The sequence below is a fragment of the Meriones unguiculatus genome, chromosome 1 (assembly GCF_030254825.1).
Source record: "Meriones unguiculatus strain TT.TT164.6M chromosome 1, Bangor_MerUng_6.1, whole genome shotgun sequence".
Classification (NCBI taxonomy): domain Eukaryota; kingdom Metazoa; phylum Chordata; class Mammalia; order Rodentia; family Muridae; genus Meriones; species Meriones unguiculatus.
The window spans coordinates 32,730,047-32,753,259 of record NC_083349.1 but is presented as its reverse complement, the minus strand read 5'-3'; the positions used below and the strand labels follow the sequence as shown (position 1 = coordinate 32,753,259).

Below are 23,213 nucleotides of genomic sequence, written 5' to 3'. Positions count from 1 at the left end.
TGCAGCTGGAGTTACAGATGGTTATAAGTATTCTGTGTGAACCTCTGTCATCTATGAGATCAATAAGTATTCTTACCTGTTGAGCCTTCTCTGATTTTTTTTTTAAAGTAAGCACTTACAGTCATACACTTCTCTCTTAAGACTGTTTTTTATTGTATCCCATAGTTTTTGGTGTGCTGCTGAACCTTCATTTTCTGTTTTAGAAAGTTCAATTAAATTACTTATTTGTATTTTGATATACGTGTGTCTTTACATATAGTAATATCTGATTTATGAAATTAGGTGAACCAGTGTTTGACTAATTTTATTTGAAGTATATTTTGTCTGATTCTAGGATTCTGACCCATGCTTGCTTTCTTGTTCCAATTACTTGCAACATCTTTTCTCATCCTTTCACTCTAAGGTTTCACTTGAGTTTGATGCTAAAATATGTTTCTTGGAGGCCAAAAAAAAAAAAAAAAAAGAAGAATATTGTTTTTCAATCCAGTTGGCTGTATGTGTTCATGTGTGGATGCATACATACCTATACATGTCATGGCCCATGTATGGAGGTCAGAGAACAATTTGCAGGAGTTTCCTCCTTCCACCATGTGGGCCCTGGGGATTGAGTTCAGGTTAAGCGGCACCTTTACCTGATAAGCCATCTTTCTGTTTCATGTTTCCAGTTTGACTCAATTTTAGGAATTAAAATTAATTTTTTTTCTGACATATTATTTTCTTGTTTTGTAATCTTCACAAGTTTGTGTGTTTTCTGTAGTTTCTCTTGCTTTTGATCCTTGGCTTTAGATTATTGTGGTCACATAGAAAACCCAAAATTATTTCTGGTTGCTGCGGGGGGGTGGTGGTGGTGGTGGTGGAGGAAAGTATTTTTTTCAGTGGTGAAGCCACTGATAAGTTGTTCATATTTCAGTAAATAACCTCTCACCCATGCTCATGTAAGCAACTGTAACCAAAGTCAGTGGGCCACATAAAAAAGGATGACAGGAAGGTTGGAGGGGGAATTGGTGGGATAATGGTTTCAGCAGGGATTGGATGAGGGTGGGAAGAACCAAATATTCATGTGTGAAATGGCAAAAAACAAAAACAAAAACAAAAAAAACCAGGAAACAAATTTCAATTTTCCTGCATGGAAGACTTGCTTTGTATCTTACTGCATCATCTACTTTAGAGAAAGTTCCATGGCCTGCAAAGAGGAATGTGTGTTCGGTTGTGTTTGCACAGAATGTCACACAGATGTCTGTTAGGTTTATTTGATCTGCGTTGTCCTTTACCGCTGATGTCTCTCTGCTTGCTTTATGGAATGGTGACCTACCTGTGAGAGTGGAGTTTTGAAAGCACCTGCTACTGTTGTGTTGATGTTACCCTCTATTTGTATCCAGTAGTGCTTGTTTTATGAGATAAGGTGCACCTGTGTTGGGTGAATGTGCGTTTGGAACTGTCATTTCCTTCGAATGAATTGTGACCTTGAAGAGAACCTCTTTATGTCTTCTGGCTAATTTTAGTTTGAAGTATATTTTGTTGGATACTGGAATGGTGATCCACATTTTCTTGCTGTTCCATTTGCTTGGAATATTTTTCCATTCTTTCCCCTAAGATTGTTTTCTATTTTGATAATAAAGTAGTTTCTTAGAGGTAAATAAACAGATGGATCTTGTTTTGCAGTTCAATCTGCTAGTCTCTTTCTTTTGATTGGTGAATTTAGTCCATTAATATTCAAAGTTACAAATGAAAAGTGTCATTAATTCCTGTCATTTTTGTAGTGTTTGTTACCTCTCTATTTCTTAATTAGTCTTCTGGTATGGTTTATTAGTTTCTGAAGTCTCCTGAATATGTTCAGTTTTCTCTTCAGTCTGAGGATTCCTTCAATTCTCTTCTATAGTGTAGGTTTAGTGGTCATGTATTTTAATATCTTATTATTTATAATGGAAATTTCTTGGTAAAAAATTATACTTATTTACTTTGTGTGTGTTTGTATTGTGGTAGTGGGAACATTCACATGCTATGGCGTGTGGAAATCAATGAAGTCAAAGGACACCCTTGTGGAATCTAGTCTCTCCTTCTACTTTATTTTTAAAAGATTTATTTATTTGCTATGTATACAATGTTGTGTCTGCATGTACACCTGCATGCCTGAAGAAGGCTCCAGATCTCATTATAGATGGTTGTCAGCCACCACGTGGTTGCTGGGAATTGAACTCATGACCTCTGGATGGCTCTTAACCTCTGAGCCATCTCTCCAGCCACCTCCTTTTACTGTTAATGGGGTTCTGTGGATTGAACTCTGGTCATCAGGCTTGCATGGTGAATGCCTTTATCTGCTAAGCCAGCTCCCACTGAATAATTATTTCTGCCTTTATACTAATGTTCTTCTCCTTCTCACACTGTGACTCATATGTCTTGTGTTTGAATACTGTTCCAAAAAAACTCACATGTTTTCTTCATTTTTTCTGATTGTCTTTATTGATGTCTGAATATTTGAATTCAGTTATCTTGTCTTTGATGCTAGATATTTTCTCTTTTACTTAATGCATTTTATTGGTGAAGCTTTCTATTGAGCTACTTTTTATTGGACTTATGAATTTTTCATGTCTAAAGTTTCTAAATTTTGACTTTTTTCCACTGTTTATCTATATTGAATTTGCTTTATATGTATTGACTATCTTATTTCATTGAACTGTTGTTTATTTTATTTTTTGATCCAGTTAGAAGTTTTATTTGCATCTTATTTCTTTAAACATGCTTGTAATATTTTTTTTTTTTTTGAGTTCTGTGTCTTGGTGGGGTTTCATCTAACTCATGCTCACTAGGAGCCTTTACCATGGAGGGTTTGTATCTTGGTTGGAGTGTTTGTACTTACTTCATGTTTCATGGTTCACAGTACTGAATTGACATTTACATACCCGTGCTTGTTTTGTTGGTTGGCTGTTCTTTTTTATCAGCTGTATTGCCATTTGAAATATATCAAAATTCAAGTGGGTCTAAGGCATGGGAGAGTTGAGGTGAGTAGTTCAGATGTTAATACGTCAGTGTCTGTGTTCAGGGAGTGAAAATATTAGGTGCAGAACTAACCACAGTTACTACATGGCTTCCTATACCAATGTAATAACAGCCAGTTACAAACAGTGAGCTATTAAACTTCAGTAACAAGTAAAGGACCAACATGTCAGCACAGTATTGTGAATTCTAGGTTACTTGTCACCAAGATTAGCAATACAGGGAGTGTAGGCTGGGTAAGGCTACAAATTAGTATTAGACTAATTGAGAAAAAAAAATGGTGTGAAAAATATCTGGTGCAATTTGGGAAGCTGTTAGGAACCATAGAATTCAGAGATTATTAAAGTTTTGAAAGTTTATAGTTGAAAAGTAAGATGAGGAAAGTTTGGGGAAGAGAAAAAGGAACAGAGGTTTGAAGGAGAGGAAAATGCATTAAGTGTGTACAGAGAAGGGTAAAGGTACACTCTGGTAGACGGGCAGAGCTGTTTACACAGCAATCATACAATATAACTGAGCAATATATGAGCCAAAGCAATAGTGTTGCAAGGTGGTTCTACAAAAGTGAAGATTAAAAAAAGAAAAAAAAACATTAAAAATTTAAAAATAATAAAAACCAACAATAACAACAAAAAGTCAAAGTGTAATAACAATTCATTAGTTTTTTTTTTTTTTTTTTTTTTTTTTTAAATCACACCAGTCAGTATTTCTTTCCTGGTGGGATGAATTTTGAATTCTTTTTCTCCCAGTGATATTTAGTGCAGCAAACTGTGCTATTGGCAGCAGGAGTGAGGGTGGGAATGGGGGCACGAGAAGAGGGGAGGTGTGCACTTTGCAGTTCTAGTTCAAAGCTGTCGCGCTAGATGGGGATTTTGTACCATTCCAATGGGGTTTAGGCCAGTTAACTTGGGGACTGAACTTCTCAGTTGAACAGTATAGTTCCCAGTTCCCTCCTTGTTAGGCTGTGTGTGTGTGTGTGTGTGTGTGTGTGTGTATGTCTGTGTGTCTGTGTGTGTGCTGTTGTGTGGGACATCATGGGAGCCCTCGATGTGCATTGTTTCAGTGACAGCCTTGGGAAGGAGTCAGCCATGACCTAATAGAGTGAAACTTTAGCCACCTTGCTTGGTGCCCACCTCACTATTTAGGAACTTTTAACCCCCTGACAGTAAGATCTGCTGTAACTCTTCCCTTGAGCTATTTGGTGTCACTGTGCGGGATATAGGATAGGATTCTTTTTTTTTTTTTTTTCATTTTTTTTAATTTTAATTTTTATTAATTACACTTTATTCACTTTGTATCCCCCCGTGACCCCCACCCTCCTTCCATCCCAATTCCACCCTCCCTCCCCCTTTTCCACACATGCCCCACCCCAAGTCCACTGACAGGGGAGGTCTTCCTCTCCTTCCTTCTGATCCTAGTCTATCAGGTCTCATCAAGAGTAGCTGCATTGTCTTCCTCTGTGGGCCTGGTAAGGTTGCTCCCCCTCAGGGGGAGGTGATCAAAGAGCAGGCCACTGAGTTCATGTCAGAGACAGTCCCTATTACTATGGAACCCACTTGGACACTGAACTGCCATGGGCTACATCTGTGCAGGGGTTCTAGTTTATCTCCATGCATAGTCCTTGGTTGGAGTATCAGTCTCAGGAAAGCCCCCATGTGCCCAGATTTTTTGGTTCTGTTGCTCTCCTTGTGGAGCTCCTGTTCTCTCCAGGTCTTATTATTTCCTACTTCTTTCATGAAATTTCCTGCACTCTGCCCAAAGGTTGGCCATAAGTCTCAGCATCTGCTTTGATACTCTGCAGGGTAGAGCCTTTCAGAGGCCCTCTGTGGCAGGCTCCTGTACTGTTCCCTGTTTTCTCCTTCTTCTGATGTCTATAGGATAGGATTCTTTACTGAGGATTCCTGCTCTGAGGGGGGACCACTGCAGGAGGGGGCCTGTCACAACCTTAGTGCCACACCTCATTCCTTTGCTTTCTGCCCTGCTGGTTCCAGGATCTGGTGTGGTTTTCCCCTGAGGGTGTTCTGTGGTCCAGAAATGTGGGGAAGGGAGACCGTAAGCCATCTGGTGGTTTCTACCGACCTCAACAAAACCCTTTATTCTGGTTTGAAGTCTTCTGCTGCTGGCATCGGGGCCTTGGTGTGGCCTCAGCCAGATGCATTTGCTTCTGGAGGACAGAGGCAGACAGTTGGAGCTGGCTGGCTAGCCAGTCCAACTCAGTGAACTCCAGGTTCATTAAGAGACAAAACTCAGACTTGTACCCTCAGGAGTGGCTAGTGCTTTAGCAGGAGAGCATCTCCCAAGTGCATTGAGAATGGCGGGATACTGAGCTCTATACAGACAGACCTATCTTGGTACCTTGAAAGCACTGTCTTCCTGGTGAACAATTAGGCTGGGGTGTTCGCTGGTTTCCTGAAGCTTCATAATCTCTGGCCTCTACAGTGAGTCTCACGGCAGATACACCCATTGGCTCACCCAGACTACCAGAGTTATCCTGCTTTTAGGAGGCTGTTCTCAGCCACTGAAAGTGGGGCTGCCTTTCCCTATACACTTTACTGTCTGGGCCACACCCCCCCACTACCTGTACCTGTGGCTTGTCCATATCCAGTCACTCTGCTCTCCTCGGCTGTCTCTCATGCTGAAGCTCTGGAGTGGTGAATACTGGCTCCCTGGCTTTGTGAATGTTTGACCTTTGGGACAGTGCAGCTTTAAATGATGGTCACAGGACAGTGCCTGTGACACTGTCCCCGGGGCTGGGGGAGCTGTTGGCCCACTTCTACTGAAGGAGTCATTATCTCTGCAAGACCTATGACTAGACTGAGGTTTGTGGGAACCAAGAGCTTGTTGTGGGGGCTAGGTTGCCAGTCATTTGAGCAGAGCTGCCCGGTTTACCTTTGAAGTGAGGTCTTTCTTTGTTCTATAGCTCCACCACCTTTGGAGCAGGAGCTGTTTGGCTTGCCTTTCTTCATTTTCACCATATTTTTTTGATTGTCTCTAACCTTCATTTTGTGGGTTTATGAAACTCTACTTCTGTCTTTGAAGTGAAATCTATTTTTTCTTTTTAAAATATTTATTTTATTTTTAATGCGGCATCTGTGTGTGGGTATGTGCACACTGGTGCAGGTGTCTGAAGAGGTCAAAAAAGGATGTCAGTTCTCTGGGGCTGGAGTTATAAGAGGTTGTGAGCGCATGTGTGCTGTGAACTGAACTCAGGTCCTCTGCAAGGGCAATCTGTGCCTATGGCCACTGAACAATCTCTCTATCCCTATTTTCTTGTCTTGATATTTCTTCTTCATTGCATCACTTTGAGGCAGCTGCCAGTCTGCCGGCTCCCCTGTAAGCCCCATCTTAGTGGTTTTTCTGGAAGAGGAGATAATAAAGTTCAGTGTTTCTATGCTTTGAACAGAAAGTGATACTAAGAATTTTAATTTTAACAGGGAATGTGGTCATCTATAAGGACATTTTAATTATAATATTATAATTTTATGAAATTGTAAAATTATAAAATTTTATAATTATAATATTATTATTTTCTATTTGCAGAGTCTATACATATATATTTATATATATGTATGTATTTTTCCATCCCTGCCCAACTCCCCCAACATGTCTTACTTCTAACTTTATGTCTTCTTCTTTTTTTGATAACTAACAAAGTCTAATTAGTGATGCTGTTTATGTGCACAGTAGAGGGTTTAACCATGGGAGCACTGTAAACCTACCTCGAAATAAGGATGGTTCTTCCTCCTCAGAAATGGTTCACTGCCTATAGATCCTCCATAAAAGGTACGGCCTGGTAAGAACCTTCCCCAGCTATGTTGGGATGCTGAGTGGATTAATCTTGTTCAGGTCTTGTGCAGGCATCTACAACTGCCATGAGTTCATGAGTGTAACGACAGCCAAGCCATGTCTAGAGGACAGCATTTCACAGCACTGCTCCCTTACTCCAGCTCTTAAGTCCACTTGTTTTCTCTTCTAGGGTATTCTCTGAGCTTTGGTGGAGAATGGGTTGATAAAGATGTCCCATTAAGGGCGAGCACTCCAGAGTCTTTTACTCTCAGCACTTTGACTGGTAATGAGTCTCAGTAGTGGCGCTGTCCACGGCTAAAAGAAGCTTCTGTGATCAAGTTTGAGAGCATTCCAGGTCCAAGGGTACAAACACACATATTTAGAATAGGGAAATAACAGTAGTAGGTTATATCCTAGGGCCAATGGCATATCTCAGCCACAGGATCACAATATCAGGTCTGAAAAATCCCTCCTGTAAGGCAGGCCTCCAGTCTAATCAGAATGTGGTTAGTTACCCCAAAAGAGCCATGCCACTCTTGGTGCCAGTGGGCTCATCTTGTCTACCAGGTTTGCATTGTCTGGCAGGTTGGTATTGTGTCTTGCAGGGCCCAGTGCTGGGTGAGACCATGACTATCTATTCTCCACCAGTATCCTGCACAGTACCTTCTGGCATTATGAAAGCTAGCCAGCTGAGGGGATGTTTCCTGGTTTGGGTAAGGTTGATACTCTATGTGAATATAAGTTTATGTTCTACCCCCATCTTTCTCTCTCTCTCTTTTTTTAAAATTTTCACATAATATATTTTAATCAAGTTTTTCCCTTCCCCAACTCCTCCAAGGTCCCTTCACCTACACACACATGAAAAAATAAAACAAACAGAAAGAAAGAAATCAAAATGAAACCAAAAGCACACACACACAAACCCTGGTATTCATTTTATGTTGACTAACTACTACTGGGCACAGAGCTGGCCCTAGAGTATGGTACATATACACAGCCAAGAAGCTATTTGACATTTTTACCTGCTGGCCAAAGGAAAATTGGTTTTCTCCAATAGAGCGCCACTGTGTATATGTACCCATGTCTACTTACTCCTCCCAGCTTTCAGGCCTTTAGTCTTAATTTTCCCATCCCATATTCCCTCCTTCTTCTCTCCTATCACCATTTCTATTTAATTTTCTGATTCTATCTCCCCCTTTATCTCTCCATAATACTATATTCTATTTCCTGTCATTAGAAGATTTAGAAGACCTTCCTGGAGTGGGTCTTAAATCCAATCAGACATCACTTTTTTACCCTATAACATTCATGCCATCATTACCTTCAATGGCATACCTTGCCACTCCAGTGATACTGTAGTTCACATGGTTCAAAGCTGGGTGAGACTGTTGCTGACTCTCTATTCTAGCACTCTCAAGCTAGGCAGCTGGGAGTAGCTATCTGGTCAGCATTAACTTGGTTTCTACATGTCATATGACCAAAATGTGTGATGTCTTTAGCAATAGGATCTTATCATCAAGTTCTGGTGGGCAACCAAGAGCACTGGAAATAGTCTTTATAGTCTCTGACACCATTGAACAACAACTCCAGGGGAGGTACCCCATGACCTGTCCTGGCTTTTTATTTAGTAAACTGTGACTTCTGGGAGGAGTATTATTATTCTCTGTGTAGGTGAACTCCAATGAAACTGTTTGATATTAACAAATCAGTTTGAAGCTTATAAAATAAGTTTCCATATGTCCTTTTCCAACATCCTCAATGTTAATTACCCTTCCATCATTCTTTCATCCACCGTAACCTTACATCATGTCTTTAATTCTTTTTAAAAGTTTTCTTTGAATATATCCAATATTTGACAATGTCAGCATTAGAAATCTGTTAGGAGTTGCTTCTTTTGCTGTTTTTTTTTCCCCCCACCAACTCTTGTTCACAGTACATTTATACCCTTGCATTTTTTGTGGGCTTCACTGTGAGCTCATGCCCGTAAGAACACAGGGGGAGTTTTGGAAGGTGGATTGACTGACGCTTTGACCCAGAGGGTCTTTCGTCAGGCCATGTTTAAATTTGTCAACCTGATTGGATTAAGAGATGCCTAGAAAGTGAGTAAATCATGCCTCAGTGCATCTCTGCATCCTTACAGAGAGGATTAGACTGGAAGGACTCTGACCTAATCAGACTAAACAATCTACTGATGGATTCAAAATGGAAATGGTGTTTTTGGGAGGCAGAAGAACTCTAGAGAGTGGGGCCCAATTAAAGTTGTTGTGGCAGGAGTGGAGGGGGAGGAGGCTATGTCTTTGGGCTGCATAGCTAGGCATCAGCCCCTTTCTGTTCTTTTTTCTTTTTGGCTGCCATGAATGAAGCATTCTTATTCTACTGTGCCTTCTCTGCCTAGATGTTTAGCCCACCACAAGTCCACAGCTATGGACCCACAAAATCACGGATTGAAAACACGGGCCAAAGTAAGTGCTTTCACCTCTGATTTTTGCCTTGGTAGTATCAAACCAACCTGCACAAGTACATTTTAGCTTCTCAGGTTTTTATTATTGTGACCTTGAATATAGTGTGAGGTCTCTCCCACTGTCCCAGCCTCCTGACTGTATGACTCTGTAGACACAGTAAAGGTCTAACCCTGAAATTGCCATCTGATAGGAAAGCAGTGTTACCCTGGAGGCGGAGATTTGTGCATCTTGCTGGATAAATGTAGAGTCTCGCTTTGTCTCTGCCCTCAGGAGTATTTTTCCTGTCCTCACATGTGCTCAACCATGTTCGTATGGATACACGTATAAAACCGGGCACCTGAACTATGCTGTTGCTTTTCAGGTGAGGAATAGGCTTGTGTGATGGCTCTGCTTGCTGCCGCCACTGCTCTCTCATCTTGGTTTGAAGTCCAAAGCAGGGATTTGACCCAACAGCTGCCCCCTTCTGCTCTGTCTTCCTGGCTGTTTTAACAGGTGTGTCCTTTGCTTTTGCATGGTACCCTGTTTTGGGAATAGCATTGTGGGTTCCAGGTCCCAGTTTCCTCCTGTCATTTTCGCCTGTAATTACGCTCTCATGAAGCCCTCGTCAGGACATTCTGTCACTCCACCCATCCACTGGGACTGTCTGTGTTCCAGTCCCCCTCACAACTCGGATTCCACGGCTCTTCCTCTAGCCTGTCTCTGTCCTTCTTCCTAAAAGGGAGTGTCTTCCCCGACTTTCTCTTAATCCCGCTTATCCCTTTGCATCACTGTCAAGTGGAGGTTTTGTGGGCATCTCTTCCCACTGGCTGCTGTTGGGAGTGTAGGGGTGAAAATTTTCTACAGAGCAGATCAAAACCAATGTAGTCTTTAAAATGTGTAGAAAAGTCAGCTATGCTGAAATTAATACATATTTAATTAATCTAAAGAGTATGCTTAATATTTTATTTAGCAGTTTAAGGTGCTTTCAAGTACGTGATTTTCATGTTTTCAGGGAACAGACCACACAAGGCCTATTTATATTGCTTTAATCCCTTTTAGACTTGATAAGCATATAAAACATGTATATGTTTGCACATGCATAATATTTGGTGCATTGATCTGTGCACACTTATGTGTGGTGTTTTTGCAATAAGCAGAGATATGGAGTCTTCCTGAAGATTTTTATGTTAGAAGCATACAAATTGCAGTCTCGAAGCTCTCTGAATTTAGTTCTCTTTTTCTCTCTCATTTCTCAGTCACCACTCAGAAAAGCACAGAAAGTTTTTCCTTTCTTTTAAATCACTTCAGAAGGCCCCCTGTGCCCTCTCCTGTTTACTTACGAGCTCCCTGTGCCCCAAGGTACCACTTTAATTTAATATGGCAGGATTAGTAACAAGCAACTAATTTCCGCACCTTTTGCTCTGAGCTGCTAAGTTCATTCTGTTCACTTTTTATTGGAGGTGCTGAACAATTTGTATTTACCTGGTCCTTTTATTTTGTGTCCTGTATTGACAATGCCTTTAAATTTAAAAAAAAAATTCTTTCTTCTTTCTATTAATCAAGCTTAGGTTGAGGTTTCAGTTATAGTGAGATTTCTATTGTTTTGATGAAAAGATTCTCAGAAATATTTGACTTAACAATGTTCTAAAATAAATCAGGATTTTTCTTCTTCCCTTGAAACCCCTGGGGCTTTAGGATGCTTTAATTCCGACATTTTGCCTGCATTATTTGATATTATTTATACCTACTTTAGTTTTACTTCATTAAAAGAGAAACTCTAGATCAGCTAATACTCTCTCTCTCTCTATATATATATATAATATATAAAAAATATATTTTATAATATATAAAAATATATTTTATAATATATAAAATATATATTTTATAATATATATATTTTATAATATATAAAAATATATATTTTTATAATATATAAAATATATATATATATATATTTTTTCCTGTAGGTACTGTTGTTTCTGATATCGTCACTGATGTCTCTGCTGGCTGTTTGGTCTCAGTCCCTCCGCCACCTACTTAGGTCTCATTTTCTTCTTGCTCGTATACACCTTTTCATATTTCTTACAGGAAACACACAACAGAATACTGCCTTATATTTTTGCATCAAAGTGTCTTTGTTTTACTCTGACCAATGGTAATTTTTCAGTCCTGACTACACACTTATTTTCCCTCAGAGCTAAGCTAGTTGGAGGCGTATCTATCTGTCTGTCTGTCTATCTATCTATCTATCTATCTATCTATCTATCTATCTAAAATTCTAATCTGACAGATGGAGTACCCTTCTAACACTCACAGTGTTTCCAAGCTCTGACTGAAATGCACCTGAATCCAATTGCTCTTATTTTGGGGGTAACCTTAAGAAAAGCCCTGGCTGTTAGTGTGAGGGTTCACATCATGTCCTACAGCTTTGTAGACTCCGCCTTCCTGTTCTGACTCGGTGTATAGCTTTGTGACTTATGTGTAAGAGATGATGCATAAAATAAGAGAACAACGTTGACCTGTCATAGTAGCCACTTGGAAGGTTCCTGGCCATCACTAGACTCTCTATCCCCTCTTGCTTCATTCTCACTTTTCTTTCTCCTGACCAGCCTCTGAAAGCATTTGAATCCGTTATTCTGAGTACACCAAGTATAAACCTGCCTAAATTTTGTTCACAAGCCCTCATATCTGTGGTTGGTTCATTCATTTCTGTTTGTTTTGAACACTTCTGGAAGGTACTGTACACCATCTGAATAAAGCAGTGGACAAACACTACCAAGTACCCAATTCTGGATAGCTTATATCATAGTTACGGGAACATAAAAACAAATGTATCCTATTTAAGATGCACTGTGCTCAGGCAATGGTGACTGCTAAGGAAACAAGTCAATCAGGGAACCAGGCCACGAATGCTGGTGGCGGTGTGGTGGGTATTTTAAACAGGCAGTCAGTCAGTCAGTGTTTTCTTACAGATGGAGAAGCACTGGACAGAGACTTAGTGGGGGACAAGCATGCTGTGCAGGGATTTGTCAGGGGAAACTTTGGGGCAGAGGGAAGAGATCCTGTGGCAGCAGGGGGGAAGCTGACAGATATGTCATTGGAGTCAGGGAGAATGGCAGAATAGGGAGAATCCAAGTCAGGTTGCAAGATGTTAATGCCTTCGTATCTGTGGAAGGGTCCTGCTTTCACAGAGGAAATCATACTCTCATGAGGTATTTGATAATTCAGGCTAAGAATAAGACTTATCTGAACCATCGCTCATGTTAGCAAAGTACAAACTTGAAAGATGAAGATCACCAATGTCCTTATTTCATCTGAACTACTTGATGTTTCAAAAATACGACAAGAAGAAACTTGAGAGAATTGTTCTTGCACTGTCTTGGGAAGAGCAGCTTGAACATGTTTATTATAGAACTCTCTTATTTCATAAGATGTTGGTACATGAATATGTATATAACATTTCTTTTGGTCAGCATGAGAGGCTATTTTCTGATGCCTTGGCAACCAATAATCAGCTAATTATTTGTATAATGCACTTCTCTGTGACAATTGCTACATGAGGTAATCTGTTGTTGGCTATTGTAGAATGAGAGCCATTCTGTTGGAATTTACAATTGTCCTCTTTCCCACATCCCATTCTTACTGAGATTAGATTGTTACGGAATCATGGGGGTAATCATTTCTTCTTGCTGCTGTTACTGAAGCATTGATGGTGATTATTGGTTTCTTATATAATTTCTTTGAGTAGGCGCACTCATGTGAATACCTATTGGTTAGAATGGTTGAGGTGGAAAAGAGGTTGCTATGCCATTAGTAAATTTCTGGAGTAAGAAAATGGTACCAAGTATCTAAAAGAAAGAATGTACCAGGTTGGTAAAAATCAACTAGAAATGGGGGACAGTGTTGCCCATTTCTCACATTTGCCCATGTGGACAAATGAGAGAGGTTCACTCTTACTTGGGTAATTTTCAGGGTCCTGTCTACGTCTGTGATTTTCTAAAGCTCCTTTTAGAAAATAGCCAAACCATGTCAATTCTGCAACTTTGAAGTCACCCCTCCATTGTTTACAGAGGGGAAATGTAATAAATTTAATTGATTCCCAGATGAAAAAGTTAGCAGAGCATAAGTAGAAGGGTAAGCATGGAATGGCAGCCATGAGGCAGGGCCAAAGGGGTGGGCTTCAGTTTTGAATCATTTGATTCAATTAAACAATCGGTAACACAATCACAACCTAAATATGTATTCGCCCTCAGGTAACTTGTTTACCAACAAGACATGATTTGCAAAAGAAGGAGAGTGTGATACAATGTAGAATTACAGTAAAAGCTCCTGACACCCTGAATGTGAGACTGTGAGAAGAGTCCTTTACGGGAGGGGTGATTGGAGAAATTGAGGGAAGATTTAAGCAGGACTGGACACAAGGGATTTTGATCGAGAAGAGGGAAAAGGAACTCCAAGTGGGAGGAACAGTTTACAAAGGGCCACCTGTGGGAGTGACCGTCATGTATTGAGGCTACAAGAAGGAACCAACTAGGTTGGAGTGGAGAGTTGATGGAATTAAAGAAAGATGAGGATATCAGCGCAAACCTGGCTGGTACACAGTAAGAAGAGACTTGAATCATGTTGAGGAATTTACATTTTTGCTGAAGAAAAACTTTATGAGTAGTTTCAGTGAATATGGCAGATGAAATACCTCCAAAAAATGTTATCTTCCATCAAACCAGTGTGTGTGTGTGTGTGTGTGTGTGGGCAGGGGGATGAGGGTTGACATTATTAACCAACAGTAGAAATTTAATCAAGAGCATGCAGCAACCCAGAGTTGAGACAATTGGATGAATCTCAGTAGAACAGTGGTTTTTTTCTGGCATGTAAACCTGCCTTACTCTCATTTCCCTCTCTTCAAGCTTCGTGATACTCTCACCAGCAGTAACCCACAATCAGAACGAAAAACTGTGACCCGACTATCCCATGGGTAAACACATGTGGCCAGAGTTCCTTCAAAGCCTCACTGCTAGAGAACTGTTATCATTTGACATGTCTGTGACTCTCTGGAACACCTCTCTTGCTTAACACTGAGCTTGTCTGGGGTGGTGAAACAATTACGCCAAATGCTTAAGGAGAGGGGAGGGAATGGCGTGCCCATAGGCACTTCACAAATCTCATCTTGAGACTCATCAAGTCACTGGAAGTACAGGCTGTGTATGTGCTCACATCTCTGCACATGGGCAGTAATGACCTGAGAGGGCTCCATGCTTTCACTCTTGTCTGATCTTGAGGTTCTGTGTAGGCATTAAATGGGTTGTTATTTATTCAGTTGAGCATGGTAGGTATGTACCAAAGTAAAGCCTGTCGCTTGAAGTCAGGACGAGTTTTATCTCCCGGTGTTTAGAAACTCTCTGTCCAGCAGTTAGCTTATAAATAAGTTCAATGAACAGAAAGGCCAGCACCTAAAACGTAACAAAGAATAAACAGAATAGAATTAGTTCACAGAAGCCATCAAATAGGAACTTTTCAAAAACAGCAAAAAACGAATACCAGGGAAAACACTGACTCAGACACTGAAAATTTTCACATTATAGAATTAAAATGAAGTCATAACTAGATTCCCAACTCTGTGTCAGGAAAAAAAAGTAAATCAAGAAACAAACAAACAAAAAAATCCCACAAAACTCTGCCTACAGCATTCAAGAGTTTTTGTTGTGTGATGCTCTAAAATCGTTATCCCCTTTCCTATAAACTGATTGTAAAAGCTTATGAACCACATGTTTAATTTTATTAGGGCAACAACCCTATTCTTGGTATCAATTTTATCCACTCATTGTTTGTTCGTTTCTTTTTTAAATTGGTTACCTAATATACAAACTTAAGGGAGATCTATTTTGAATCACATTTTGAAGACAGAGCCCATTATGGCTGGGAAGGCATGGCAGCTTCAATGTGATGGGAGCAACCAGCTGCAACACCTCATTCTTCACATTCAGTAGAACAGAAATGTGACAAAGAGAAAAAAAGTGCTATTTTCATGGTTCTTTGGATACCCCAATGTAAAGCTTTACACACACACACACACACACACAACACACACACACATAAACACACACACACACTCACACTCAGAAAGAGATAGAGATACAGAGAGAGAGAGAAAGAAATTAGAGGGTTCACAAGTAACTACTAAGATTTTAGAGTTGACTTGAGAAGGCAGAAGAAATAATCAGAAACTTGCAGATATGTTATCTGAGACTACTTAGTAAAAACCATAAAAACGAATGAAGGAAAAATGAGTAAAGCCAGAGAGACCTTTTGGATACCATTAACTTTACCAAAATACCCATAATAATAGACCCAGAATGAGAAGAGAGAAAAGATCAGAAAAAATATTTAAAGAATTAATGACTTGAGATTTCCCAAATTTGATGAAAAACATTAATCTAAAAATTCAATAAGCTTGGTGACATTCACGTGGGACCAACTGAAAAAGGTCTCCATCAAGAAATGGCATAAGCAGCCTGCTGATAGCCAGACAAGGAGAAAGGCTTGAGATCAGCAAAGGAGAAGCAGCTGGTCATGTACTGACCATGCACTGAATCAGCGTCATGTACTGTAATCAACTAAAAAAGAATCTATGTATCTATCTTTATACATACCAGAAGAGGACATCAGATTCCATTACAGATGGTTGTAAGTGGCTGTGTGATTGCTGGGACTTGAACTCAGGACCTTTGGAAGAGTACTTGACTGCTCTTCCACGAGCCATCTCTTCAGTTATTCTACTTGTCACTGATTTGGGATTAGGAGCCCCGGAGACTAAAGCAGCAGGAAGACATTTTAAGGGTTCTAATAGAGACTTTCAAACAAGAATTTCATGTCCACTAAAACTATCACTTTAAAATTAAAGAGAACTTAAAATATTCTCTTACACAGAAATGGAAAACATTTGTATCTGGTTGAACCTCTTATGGAAGAATCATTAAAGAGTCAGGCTGGTGAGATGACTCGGCAACTAAAATGAGTGTCACACAAATTTGTTAATCTGAGTTCAACGTCTTGAACCCACAGAAATGTAGGAGGAGAGAACAGATTCCACAAAGTTGTCCTCTGACATCCATGTGCCATAGTGCCCCCATCAAGAATACTACACACACACACACACACACACACACACACACACACAAACACACACATTACTTTTGTCTATGTTCATATGTGTGTGTGTGTCAGGCTGACATTAAATGAACTAGACAAGATCTTGAATCCAAATGAGAAAAACAGCATTAGTTAAAGCACTTGCACAGACAAATTGAAAGGATGGTATATAGTTTTTGTAACTTTCTCCTATATGATTTAAAAAAAAGTTCATAGAACAATAACTGAGTAATGGAGTAAAACTCCATAGAGCTATAAAAATATATATCTGTGTTAATAGGCACACTGGAGATAAAGGTGCAATTTGTGTGAAAATATGCTAGATGGGAGTAGACAAGAGCTGGGAAGAATTGAAGCTTTTTATAGTATTCAAAATATTGGTTTTAATCTAAACTAGATTATTGTAAATGAAGATAATAATTGTTCTCTTCTGAGATGACTAAGAAAAGAAGATATGATTTTTATTTTATTTTGCTATTCCTACCCACACTTTACTAGAGATGCTAGCCAGATAAAAGTGAAAGAAACAAGTACAAAGCATGAATACTGGGAAAGAAGAGCTGGACTTAAATTTGCAGATCATATGCTCTTATTTGTAATAAACTCCAAGAAATCATTAAATAAAAAACCATAAAAACTAAAAAGGTCATCAGGTTTTCAGGATATAAAACCAATATATGATACCAGTAGTATTTTTTTCCATTAGCAATAAACCACCAAAATTCCAAATAAATCAATTTACAAATAGTATCAAAGGAAAAAAAAAACCCAATTAGAAATACATTGGTCAATGGAAGTGCAATACTGGTATCCTGAAAGCTGTGGAGTCGGGCTGAAGACACTTTGTGAAATCTAAATGAATGCAAAGACAGTGCTCACAGATGAGATTCTGAACGTGTTGATGTAACTGTTCCTGAGTAGGTCTGCAGAATGAGCAGAATGAATCAAAACCGCAGCTGCTTTTTCCCTCCCAGTGACTGACAAGCTGATTTTGATTCACTTGGAAATCCAAGGTGCCTAAAAAGCCAGGACAATCTTGAAAACGATTGTAGGAATCATACTTGTCAGTTTCAAATTTTAATGTAATGTCCTCTGGGAAAAGTATTGAAATCCAATTCCTTGCATGCTAATAAAAATGAATACAACGCTGTATCAATCAAGAACGCTGCCGGAAAAGAGACAGCATGTCAATTAATAAAATGAAGCATCTAGTAAGAAAGTCTTGTTTCGAGTTTTTTGAAATTCATTTTTGTTTGTTTTATGGTAGAAAGTTGTTTATGCATGTGCCTGTGTGTGAGTATGTGCACATCCATACGCGTTCCTATGGAGGACAGGAGAGGATATCGGATCCCTTGAAGTTGAAGTTAGAGCATGGCATAGGTGCTAGAAATTGAACTTGTGTCCTCTGAAAGAGCAGCAGGTGCTCAAAATGCTTGAAATGTCTGCGCCATCTCTTCAGCTCCCATGCTTCTAGACAACTGTTTTTGTACAAGGATATAAGTACAAACCCGTGGGCAAAACAAACAAATAATAAATAAAAATCTTGTCAGTGTTTGATGCGGACACGGTGTTTGTCCAAATATTGAAGAATACACCTGGACGTAAACTTCCACCATATGTAAAAATTAATTCAATACAAATCAATGTCTTAAATGTAAGAATTAAAACTATAGAAACCCTACCTATCTGTAAATCACATTGACCTTGGATTAGTCGAAATTTCTTTTTTACAAAAGTTTTTAAAATTATTTTTTTGTGTATAAATGCTTTTCCCCCCCTCTCTCTCTGTGTGTTTGTATGTGTGTGTGTGTGTGTGTGTGTGTGTCCACGCTTGTGCATGTAGCATGTTTTCTTGATAAGCCAGGGAAGTCAGAGCATGGCATCAGATCCACTGGAACGGGACTTAAGGACCATTGTAAGCTACCATGTTGGTCCTGGAGTAGAAGCTGGGTTTGTCCTTTTCCAGGAACGGTAAGTACTTTTAAGTGCTGAGCCATCTCTCCAGCCCCAGTAATTTCTTAGACATATCACACGAACTAGAAGCAACCTGTGGTGGTTTGAAGAGGAATGGCCACCATACACTCTTAGGTTTGAGTGCTTGGCTCATAGGGAGCGACACTATTAAGAGGTGTGACCTTGTTGGAGGAAGTGTGTCACTAAAGGAGCAGGCTTTGAGGTCTCCTATGCTCAAGCTCCACCCAGTGTGGAATCCAGTCTCTTTCTGCTGCCTGTGTGGATCAAGATGTGGATTCTTTCCCCAGCACCATATCTGCTTTCATGCTGCCATGCTTCCTACCATGATGATAATGGACTAAACCTCTAAAACTGTAAGGCAGCCTAATTAAATGTTTTCTTTTAAGAGTTGCCATGTGTTTCTTCAAAGCAATAAAACCAAACTAAGACACAACCAATTAAAATTATATTTGACTTCATCAGATTAAGTTCCTGCATTACATAAAAATGTTAAGTGAAAAGGCAAACTACAAAGTGGGATAAATAGTTACCCATCATGTATCTTATAATGATTTAATATCAAGAATGACCAATTCCTTTAATACATAAGAAAAATCACCCAATTAAAGATGCACAAAATAACTAAAACAAACATTTCTTCTAATACGTGTATATACAAATAATCAAATAAGCATATGGAGAAATGGTCACTACAGTCAGCAATATGAAATTCAAGTAAAATTATGCTACGGTAGTACTTTCTACCACCAAGATGCTATGTATTGCATGTGATGGGCAGTGCAAGTGTGCATGAGGTGGAGATGAGCCTGAAGCCCTCCTACCTTGCTGCTGAGGATGTGAAATAGTTCATTTGGGTGGGAAATGTGGTCGTTTCTCAGATTCGTAAAAGTGAAGTTACCAAATTACCTAGCAATTCCACTGCAAGGTGATACTGAGGAAAAACTAAAACATAGCCACACAAAAATGTACATACAGTTTAATTACTGAGTTGCTTATGCGAGAAAACGGCTACAGCTGATATGTCCATCAACAGCTGAATTGGCATAAAAATGCGCTGTAATCATACTATGAAATATTCTTCAGCCATAAATAAAGAATTGCCTATATGTGATATACCACAGGTAAACCTTGAAAGCATGCTATGAGCTAGAAGCTGGGTAAAGAAGACAATACATTGTGACCATCTCCGGAGAGAAAGCAGATGCGTGGTTGTCAAGCCTGGGGAGGGAGCAGTGAGACTGCCTACTGCCTGGTACGGCACTTCTTTCCCGGGGCAGGCACTCGCTCTGGAATCGGACCATGGTCATTATGACACAACACTGTGAAAATCACCACAACTTCGGGATTGTATACTTTATAATTTTAAATTTTATGCCGTAAGTAAAAAGTGGCATATTGGGGGGACTTTTCACAACAGAAGAAATTGCATGATGGAAGTATATTATATGCTCCTAAGTAATAGCTAAGTGATGAGCAGCACATTTACATCAAAGAAGCTAGGGTAGGGAGATAGCTAGGAAAAGATCATCTCATTCTGCTCTAAGAGTCCTGGATCAACAGTCCATAGTACTTCAACAGTTGTTTGGAAACGTTTCTATTTAGAAACATCTAGGACTTGTCAATGCCGAACTACAGATACGTGCAATACATTTTTATTGAGATTTATGCTAAAGGACCCATGTCACCTCTGGGAGTGTGCGCGCGCACACACACACCCACACACACCCACACACCCCACTTTGTAAACTGTAGTTTCCCCTCTGTACAACAGAGATTCTTTTTGCTGAGTGGAAAGTTATATCCATGTCAGAATATGAGTTTTCTTTTAAAAGCCAAATTCATTTATGAAAGACAACTTTGGCAACCAATATACAGTCATCATAAAACAGTAAAGGAGACTCTAACGACATCCAAAGCCTTGACTCTTTACCAAGCACAGCTTTCCTAGCTCACTGTATATAAAACAAGTCACACTGTAGGTTGTATGTTACATGTGTTTTATAATATGGGATATTGGGAACATAATCACACATGCTACATGTTGACTAATACATGTGTTCTGTATGTTTATGTATCATATTTATACGTCTACATGTGAACAAACGCACAATGGAAAAGTAGGACCCACACCTTACTTAAATTTGATGTTCTTTTACCTAACATTATTCAGAGATGCCCATGTTTGAAATATGTTTCTGCACCTTTTTGTGTGAAAATATAAAAAGCCCTTCTAAGAATAGGAAAGCCAGTCCAGGAATGAAACTTCCTCTCTTGCTTAAAGGGCTGTGTTTTCCTATGCAAATGTAGCAAAGCCCAGAAATTAGCAATGACTGCTAAATTAACACACTTGAAGAGCTTGGCTGGTTCTATTAGGCAGTCAAATGGTCTTGTTACATTGTAATGGTGCCAAGCTAATTGAAGTGATTACTGTTGCTCATGAGCAGCCTTTTTGAAGTAGAAGTCTTTTAAATTATCCATAGACGTTAAATGTCAGACACTATTGTGTAATTATACTTTGTAAATGCTGAATGTCATAAGGCATCACAGGTAATTGAGGTTTACAGAGAGGAGCTTTTTCTAAACCTAATTGGGCATCAATTCTTTGTCACTTTTTCTAAATCTAATTGGGCATCAACTTTTTGTGCCAGGGGACACTGCAATGCCTCACAGTCTCCCTTTCTTCCCTCCCCTCTCCCTGCTAGACCTCCTCTTGGGGCCCTATATGCCAAGATGTTTCCAAACCACTGGGCTAACAAACGGCTGTTTGTCTCACCCCGTGGCATCTTCTGGGATTGAGAGGCTGGTTTGGGATTTCACAGACTGAGGCTTTTCTGAAGCCTGATGTGGCTATCATGGCAGAATGAGGCCATCTGAGTGAAGCATCACCCTTTGGAATCTCAGTGTGTCCTGGGATTTTCACTGGTGTGGGGATGGGAGTACTGCATGTGATTTTTGAGATACTAGAAACAGACTTTTTTTTTCTTCATGAACCTAGAATAGCCCTTTGTTTTCTACCCCTCTTGTTTCTTTCTTTTTTTTTGCATTGTTTTCTACCATTTATTTTCTTTTTTTACACTCTTGCAAGTTATTTTTTTTATTAATTACAGTTTATTCACTTTGTATCCCCCCTGTACCTCCCTCCCACCTCCCCTCCCAATCTCACCCTCCCTCTTCCTCTTCCCCACCCCGTGTCTCTCTCCCAGTCCACTGAAAAGGGAGATCCTCCTCCTCTTCCCTCTGATCCTAGTCTATCAGGTCTCATCAGGACTGGCTGCATTGTCTTCTTCTGTGGCCTGGTAACGCTGCTCCCCCCTCAGGGGGAGGTGATCAAAGAGCAGGCCAATCAGTTCCTGCCAGAGACAGTCCCTGTCTCCATTACTATGAAGGCCACTTGGACACTGAACTGCTATAGGCTACCTCCATGCAGGGGTTCCAGGCCATCTCCATGAGTGGTCCTTGGCTGAAATATCAGTTTCAGAAAAGACCACTTTGCCCAGACATTTTGGATCTGTTGCTGTCCTTGCAGAGCTCCTGTCCTCTCTAGGTCTTATTATCTCCCACTTCTTTCATAAGATGCCCTGCACTCTGCCCAAAGTTTGGCTATGAGTCTCAGCATCTGCCTTGATACTAGAGCCTTTCAGAGGCCCTCTGTGGTAGGCTCCTGTCCTGTTCCCTGTTTTCTCCCTCCTCTGATGTCCATCCTCTTTTGCCAGAGTTCTCCTTCCTGATTAGCTTCCTTAGGTGTACAGATTTTAGTATGTTTATCCTATATTATATGTCTAGTATCCACTTATGAGTGAGTATATACCCTGTGTGTCTTTCTGCTTCTAAGATACCTCATTCAGGATGAGCTTTTCCAGTTCTCACCATTTACCTGCAAATTTCACGATTTCCTTTTTTTTTTTTTTTTTTTTTTTTTTTTTTTATCACTGAGTAATATTTCATTGTGTAGATGCACCACAGTTTCTGTATCCATTCCTCAACTGAGGGGTGTCTGGGCTGTTTCCATCTTCTGGCTACTACAAATAAAGCTGCTACAAACATGGTTGAGCAAATGTCCTTGTTGTATACTTGAGCATCTTTTGGATATATGCCAAGCAGTGGTATAGCTGGATCTTGAGGAAGCGCTATTCCTAATTGTTTGAGAAAGTGCCAGATTGATTTCCAAAGTGGTTGTATAAGTTTACATTCCCACCAGCAGTGGAGGAAGGTTCCTCTTTCTCCATATCCTCTCCAGTATGTGTTGTCACTTGAGTTATTCATCTTAGCCATTCTGATGGATGTAAGGTGAAATCTCAGGGTCGTTTTGATTTGCATTTCCTGATGACTAAGGACGTTGAACATTTCTTTAAGTGTTTCTCTGACATTAGATATTCCTTTATTGAGAGCTCTCTGTTTATCTCTGTACCCCATTTTTTAATTGGATTACTTGATTTGTTGCTGTTTAACTTCTTGAGTTCTTTATATATACTGGATATTAGCCCTCTGTCAGAGAGAGGGTTGGTGAAGATTTTTTCCCAATCTGTAGGGAGTCATTTTGCTTTGATGACAGTGTCCTTTGCTTTACAGAAGCTTTTCAGTTTCATGAGGTCCCATTTACTGATTGTTGCTCTTAGAGCCTGTGCTGTTGGTGTTCTGTTCAGGAAGTTGTCTCCTGTGCCAATGTGTTCAAGGCTCTTCCCCACTTTTTCTTCTAACCAATTTAATGTGTCTGGTTTTTTGTTAAGGTCTTTGATCCACTTGGACTTAGTTTTGTGCAGGGTGATAAGTATGGATCTATTTGCATTTTTCTACATGTAGACATCCAGTTATATCAGCACCATTTGTTGAAGATGCTATCTTTTTTCCATTGTATGGTTTTGGCATCTTTGTAAA

General features: G+C 39.8%; 1 long non-coding RNA gene across 1 annotated transcript in view; it reads left to right on the top strand.

Moving 5' to 3' along the window:
• Window positions 1-9,241, top strand: part of LOC132646694 (uncharacterized) — a 67,178-nt gene extending 57,937 nt beyond the window's left edge. Inside the window, exons 3-4 of the long non-coding RNA XR_009584955.1 lie at window positions 7,383-7,490; window positions 9,173-9,241. This is a non-coding gene — a long non-coding RNA (uncharacterized LOC132646694). The remainder of the gene's footprint in view (window positions 1-7,382; window positions 7,491-9,172) is intronic.
• Window positions 9,242-23,213: the final 13,972 nt, after the last annotated feature.